Source organism: Condylura cristata, unplaced genomic scaffold (genome assembly GCF_000260355.1).
Source record: "Condylura cristata isolate star-nosed mole 26May11 unplaced genomic scaffold, ConCri1.0 scaffold00002, whole genome shotgun sequence".
Taxonomy (NCBI): domain Eukaryota; kingdom Metazoa; phylum Chordata; class Mammalia; order Eulipotyphla; family Talpidae; genus Condylura; species Condylura cristata.
In genome coordinates, this window is record NW_004567103.1 from 3,589,842 (window position 1) to 3,596,460 (window position 6,619).

Genomic DNA, 6,619 nt, shown 5'->3' on the forward strand with positions numbered 1-6,619 from the left:
CAAACCAAGAGTCATTTGGCGGCTCCTCATAAACCTACCTCAGATCCTGGGTCATCAAGATGTGGCTGCTGGGAAAAAGCCCAAGCCCAGGTTCAGTTCCTGGAATCCGCAGAACGCTTCCCTGACATCAAGGGCCTGACTGAGCTGTGCCATCTGGCTTGTGCTCTACGAGTCCTCTGAGCCCACGCCTGCATGGGCCCGCCTTGAGGCGCTCTGAGGTGGGAGGTGAAGCACCTCTCTTCCCACCACACAGGTCCTGAATGAGTTCCTCCTGGCTGCATGGCAGCCCTCCCCGTTGTCTCTTTTGAAGGGCAAAGAGCTGAGGCCACCAGCCAAGGAACAGGGCGCAAAGCCCTAAAGAGAGGGAGCAGGTAAACGTCACCCCCTGAGTTGCAAGAAAGGGTAAAGTCACCGACCCTCAGCCTAATGAGGCAGAGGCCCCAAACAAACCTGGGGACAGACTGAGCTGAGCCCCCCTCCCTGTGAGCCCACCTCTGGGGTGTTCAGGCCAGGAGCAGAGCTGGGGCTGAGCAAGCTTGTTGGGGGGGGGAGGCGGGGGGACAGGGAAATACCAGTCGGAGGACGAATCACCAGGCAAGAGGTTGCCTAGGCCAAAAACACTTCCTCCGGGGGAGCTGGGATTTGATCACTGACCAAAAGCTTGATGCCTGGGGGATTCGGATCCCTCTGTCTTCCCAGACAGGGGTTCACGCGGAGGTGGCAAACTAGATCTTTCGTGACTCCTTTTATTTTTTTAAGATTTATTTATTTATTTATGCATACAGAACCGGGGTGTAGGCCAGAGGTGCAGAGTGGTGAGAGGATTCACCAGAGACAGATTAGGGAGCAGAACAAGCAGATGGACTGAAATCCACTGCTGAGGGCAGCAGCGGGTGGGTCAGGGGAGGTCTGCCGCGCATGTGGGTCAGCTCCCGGGCAGGGATCAAACCTGCACTGAAGCGGCTGTGGACAGTTTCATAGTGCTATGCTTTAATTCACCGCGCCACCAGGGAGGGCCTCGCGTGACTTCTTCTTATTTTTAAGATTTATTTATTTATGCATACAGAACTGGGGTAGAGGCCAGAGGTGCGGGGGGAGTGATTAATGGGGGTGGGAGGATTCACCAGAGAAAGAGTGGGGAGCAGAACAGGCAAACTGACAGCACCCCTGGCTGGAAAGAGCTCCCCCAAGGGAACTGTCTGTGAGGGGCAACCAGGGTCACCCCCTTGGCCCGGAGCACTGTCCTTCCCGCCTGTCCTGGGGTGTGGATCACAGCCCAGCCTCGCAGGTTTCTGTGGCTCTGAGACTGGCAAAGGAGTCAGGCCTCACAATGGACGCCTGAAAGAGCAAGCCCAGGTGGTTTTGACGGAGGAAAAGATAGAAGACCTGGAGACATCACAAGGTTAAAACCTGACTCACGCAAGGAGGTGGGGGCATCGGGGACTAACATGACCAAGAACCCAGTCAGAGAAATCAAGACCCTTAGTGCCTTATCACAAAGCTCAAGGCCCAAGCAGGTATCAGACGCCTGTACCAGACTGCTGATGGGAGTGTCAGAGCACAGACCCGAGGGTAAAGATGCAGAGACCGGGCCCACTGGGAAGTCTCCTGTCCCTCTAGGATTCCATGTAGTTCTCCAAAATCAGCAGCCAACAGGCCCCTCCACAAAGGAGTGAGTCCCTTCCAGAGAACAGGACTGTATCCGGCAGCCTCCGCCCTGCCCACCTGTGCCCACACAGGTGTCCTCCCCACCCCCTCTCTCCCTCCGCAGGGCAGCTGCCTCCTGCCTGCCGGTGACTGCACCTGCCTGGCTTCTCTGCACTGACCCCCTCAGCAGAAGCCGCTCCCCTGAGGCCGCCTGCCCACCTGCGACCACACAGCCCCTCAGCAAACCTGTCCCTTTCGGGGCAGCATTTCCTGCCCACTTGTGCCTGTGCAAAAGTTCTTTATTCCTCTATCCTTTTCTTAATAAACCTGCTCTTTAAAAATAACTGAGTCTCTGTCTTGGGGAGAAACTCTCCTGGGAACTCACCACATGCTGCTGAAAGGGGAGCTTTGGGGAAACCTTCTCCAGAGTGAACCCCAGGGCCCTGCACTAACTCCAAAAACGACATCCGTTTCCCAGCAAGCACACTTCTTGGAGACTGGGGGTGCTTTCTGCCGGGATGGGGTGCTTACTGGGTGTTCCAGTAACTGATGCTTACAGTTGCTAGTGAGGAAGATAAATGTGTGAGCAAGTTTAAAAACGCAAAGAGGGTTGAGGGTCTGGCAGGAAGTGCTGGAGCTGAAGGACCGCCTTGGGGGATCTGCAGGTGACCCACCTGAGGGCCCGCAAGCCGGCTCACATGCCATTTAGGTGATAGGGGAAGGGACGCTGCAGAGGGGCGTCCTGCAGCCGCTGACTGCCCTGGCCTCCTGTTGCCTGGACCTAAACACCAGCCCTACTGGCCCCAAAGCAACTTCACCCCATGATTCTCCACTCTAGGATTCTGCCTGAAGAAGGGTTATGTGAGAGTAAGTGACAAGTGGGCCACTAAATCAGCAGTCGAATAACCTGAAGAGTAAAAAGAATCGTTTGGAGGACAAAAGGCGCAGAGAAAACATGGGGTCTCCCTTTCACCCCCTCTGCGCCTGACACGACGAACGCCCACCGGTGCAGCCAACCCCACGTCAAGGGCGAGGCACAGCGCTCCTTCCTGGCCCTGCTGCTCAGATTCTGGAGCCTCCAGTGCACCTCTGGGCTGAGGCCAGCAGCACGCCAGGGGCTGCCTGCCTTTCCCGGGGGCTCCAGCCACAGGCCTGGGAACCCCCCTGAAATGCAGCTTTTCGGCCCCACTCAGACCTGCCGAAGGGGAGATGCTGGGGTGGGGCCCAGAGGCGTGGTTGATTTCGGTGACACCCACCCCCACTGGGTCCGGGCAGGTGTGCTAGTGTGCTGGGCAGGCCGTTCTGCAACCCCGCCCTCGGGGTAAACCTGCACCCCTGGCCTGGGGTAAACCCCCCTGGGGATAAACAACACCCCTCGGGGATAGCACACCCCCCTCGGGGTAACCCCCCTTCCCCATGCCTGGGGATAAACCCCCCACAGCCTCGGGAATAAACACCTCCCCGTCCCCCCTACGCCCCCCACGCCGCCCGGGCCTCAGGGTAAACCCCGCAGCCGCAGGAGGAAGCCGCAGGGCACCCCCAAGTTCAGGTCCAGGGGTCTGGTGCTGCGACATCTCCCTGGCCCCAGGAGCGAGCGTGGGCCCATGGCGTTCTCACCCCTGGGCCCGAAACTTGGGGGGGGTGGGGGGGGACACTGTGGGGACGAGATGGGCAGAATGGGGGCCCGCCAGGGGTCTTGGGTAGAGCCTGCAGGGTGCAGCCATTTCAGATGGACCTGGGCCCCGGCCGCTGCGGAAATCCAGCTCCTGCTGCTGGCCCGCAGTGCACCCGACCGTCCACCGCCGACCGTCCACGGCGGTGGCCTCCGGGAGCCTGCACCCAGCCGCGCTCAGCGCCCAGACTCCCAGCAGTCACGCGCGGGAGCGGAGCCGGCCAGCAAGTCACCTTCCTGCCATCACCGCCCCTAGGTGACCCCTCCTGACCCCTGGCCCTGGGAAGGAAGACCTGGGAGCTGCCTCGGGCACAGCTCCCGTGGCCCCAGAAACGAGCGTGGGCCCACGGGGTTCTCACCCCGGGACCCAAAACTTGGAGGCCCCCGGACCTGCTGTCCTGGGCACAACCCTCCCCTATGTCCTCCCCAAACCCCCCAGCCTCAACTGCTTCCAGAGTCGCAATAGGCAATCGGGACTTCTCTGGGCCAGTGACAGAAACCCCTCAGAACAGCTTTGAGCCAAAGGCAGCTTCTAGCAGGTTCAGGAAGGCAGAGGTGGCCCACGCCAGCTTCCAGGGAGGGCAGGAAAGTGGGCTCCTTCGGACCTTGGCTCTGGGTCTCGCGGCTGGGTGGGATGGAGGCAGTTTTATGCGGTCAGTGAGCCCTGTGACTGCAATGGGCGACTGTCCCACCACATTCAGACAGGACCAAGCAAAGCCCCTGGGGAGAGTCTGAATGTCCTCCGCCCCCCAGCCCCTCTCTGCTCTCTGCCCTTGACTTTCTAGATCACCTCGATGTGTACAGGATGACATGCCTCGGCTGAGCTGGCGACTACTTGCAGGACAGGTCTTGACTCGCAGGCCCCAGACAGAGCCTGCCCATCCCAGCCAGGAGGACTGGGTGATCCAGGCCCCATGCAGACTCTGGCTCCCTGACCCCCAAACCCGGTAAGAGTCAGGGCTCCTTCTCCTTCTCCTCAGGCCTGGACTGGACTCTGGGCCGCCAGAGCCTGGGGGCGATGCTGGGCTGGGCAGCCATGTTTGTGGAGTTTGCTTGTAGCAGCGTCTTATCCAAGCCCAGACCTTTCTGATGAGTGGGGATGTCTCCCCGCTTTCCTTTGCAGCCCCTGCTTTGAATAGGGCCTGAGAAGTCCAGGTGGACCCTAGCCTGGGGTTCAGGCAACTCTGGCCCAGCTGAGTGCCCCGGATGTCCCCAGAGGTCAGGCTGCAGGGTAGAAGCCACTCACCGGCTGGGGTCCAGGTCACCTGCAGGGGTCTGGTGCTTTCCAGAAGCTGACACCAGAATGGTGGGCGAACATCAGGATAGAACCATCCACTAGGGGGGCTCCTGGGCCCCACAGCAGCCCTGCAGCGAAGACTGACACATCTCTGTTGGTGCCGAGTTAGCACACTACCCTCGGGGCTCCGGGGGATGTGCCCCCTGTTGTGCGTGTCAAGGCGGCCAGGTGATCGGCCCATAAAAGCCATGACACAGACTTGTGTTTATCTGCCTAAGATGCTACAGGGACGACCTGACCTTTCTCTGCCCTAGCACACTCCCTTGTAAGGGAGTGTCAGCATCTGGCAGCTGCAGGCGGTGTGGCAAGAGAAAATCCCTACTTCCTCCTTTCCCGCCTTAATCTTCCACTCCTACTGCCTAATGGTATATAAAGGGATCGCTGGAAAAAAACGAGAGACTCCTGGATGAAGAACCTCGGCGTCCTGTGTTTTCTTTAACCTCATCGTCCCTCGCTGGACTCGGCTCCGATCAGCCGGACGCGGCACATCTCAGTTATTGCCCCTCCCCCCTTCTGCAGGCGAGCACCCGGCTACATGCACCCCCTGTTCCACCAGCTGCAGGGATGCCCTAGCGCAGAGTCCCACCTGGAAGCAACTCTCTGGGGGTTCTGGAAGTGGGGAAGCGGGGGCACGGGAGGGAGCTCCCTGGAGGGCAGCCCACCCCTCAAGGAGCTGCATGCATCAGCTGCGGGGCTGGTGCATGGCTTCTTGGGCACAGCAGCGGCCTGGCTCTGGGCCCTGTGGCTGGTGGGAGGCAGGTGCTTTGAGGTGGAAGTTTTCTGAGCGGGGCCAAGAGGTGAAGCTGGAGCATCCAAGGCCATGTTTGGAAAGCTGGTGCGATGAAGGATGTTCCCTTGTCCAGGCTTTCCGAGCTGGACATGGGTCCAGGGGAGCAGTGGGAGCTGGCCGAGGCGGCGCCCCGCCTTGCACCACCTCAACCTGCCCCTGAAGGCTGCTCCCTGGAGGAACCACCGAAAGACTGGGGAGTCACCATTGCGTGACCCAGAGCATCCGAGGAGAGAGGCCGGGCCAGCGGCTCGCAGCCTTCTCCCTGGAGCCACGAAGTGCCAGGGGCCCGGGGAGGCAGAGGCGGGCCCAGACAGTAGCGCCGCCGGCCCCCGCGGTGTAGGCTGCGAGTGCTGCCGTGCCCCCCGGGTGTTCAGGACCTGCTCCGACCCCGCGTCGAAGCTGCCCAGGTCTTTACGAGGCCAAGTCTCAGGGAGGTCATCTGTGGCTGCATGACCACCGGCAAGGCCTTGGCCGGCTCCACCAGCTGTCCCACACCCAGAACACAGGTCTCAGAAGGAGTCCAGACAAAGAACAGATGCCCTCCCGGATGGCCCTCTCGGCCCTCGGGGCTCTGGTCTGCCCTGACTCACATTTTCTAGAAACATCTCCCCATGGAAATGTGCGGACCTGCCTGAAGAGAAATAACAGGCGGGTGGACAGGCAGTGTCCCTGGCTCACATTTGGAAGTCTGACTGGCTCTGGGGGGCAGGGGGGTGCAGTCAGGCCCCAGCTCTGGAAGGAGCCCCCGCCCTCTGACGGCCCCCACGATCTGCTCCGGGAAGCTGGGAGAGCGGCAGGCGCCAGCCGGGAGCCCATTTGTTTGCTCTGCTCTGCTGAGCTCCGGCATGGCCTTATAGGGTAGAGGCAGGGACAGCCTGGGGGGGCCAGGCCTGCTGGGGGGAAGAAGGGGTGGCTGCCAGGGGTTCCCCACTGAGGCTGCCTCCTGCCTGGTAGTGAGTCCTCCCTTCTTTCTATTCTAAAATGAAATGCCCACATGATAGGTTCCATTTTACCCACAAGATTTAAAAATAATCATTATAAAGTCATGACCATCATAAAAAGAAATAAAAGGAAAGAAAGCAATAAACATCTAATAAAAAATAAAAATAAACAGACTGTCCACATGTCAGTGTTTGGGGCATGTGCACCAGTCACAAACCATGAAAAGAAGGTTGTGCGCCCCGTGCAGACTGGGCCGGGGTGGGGGCGGGGC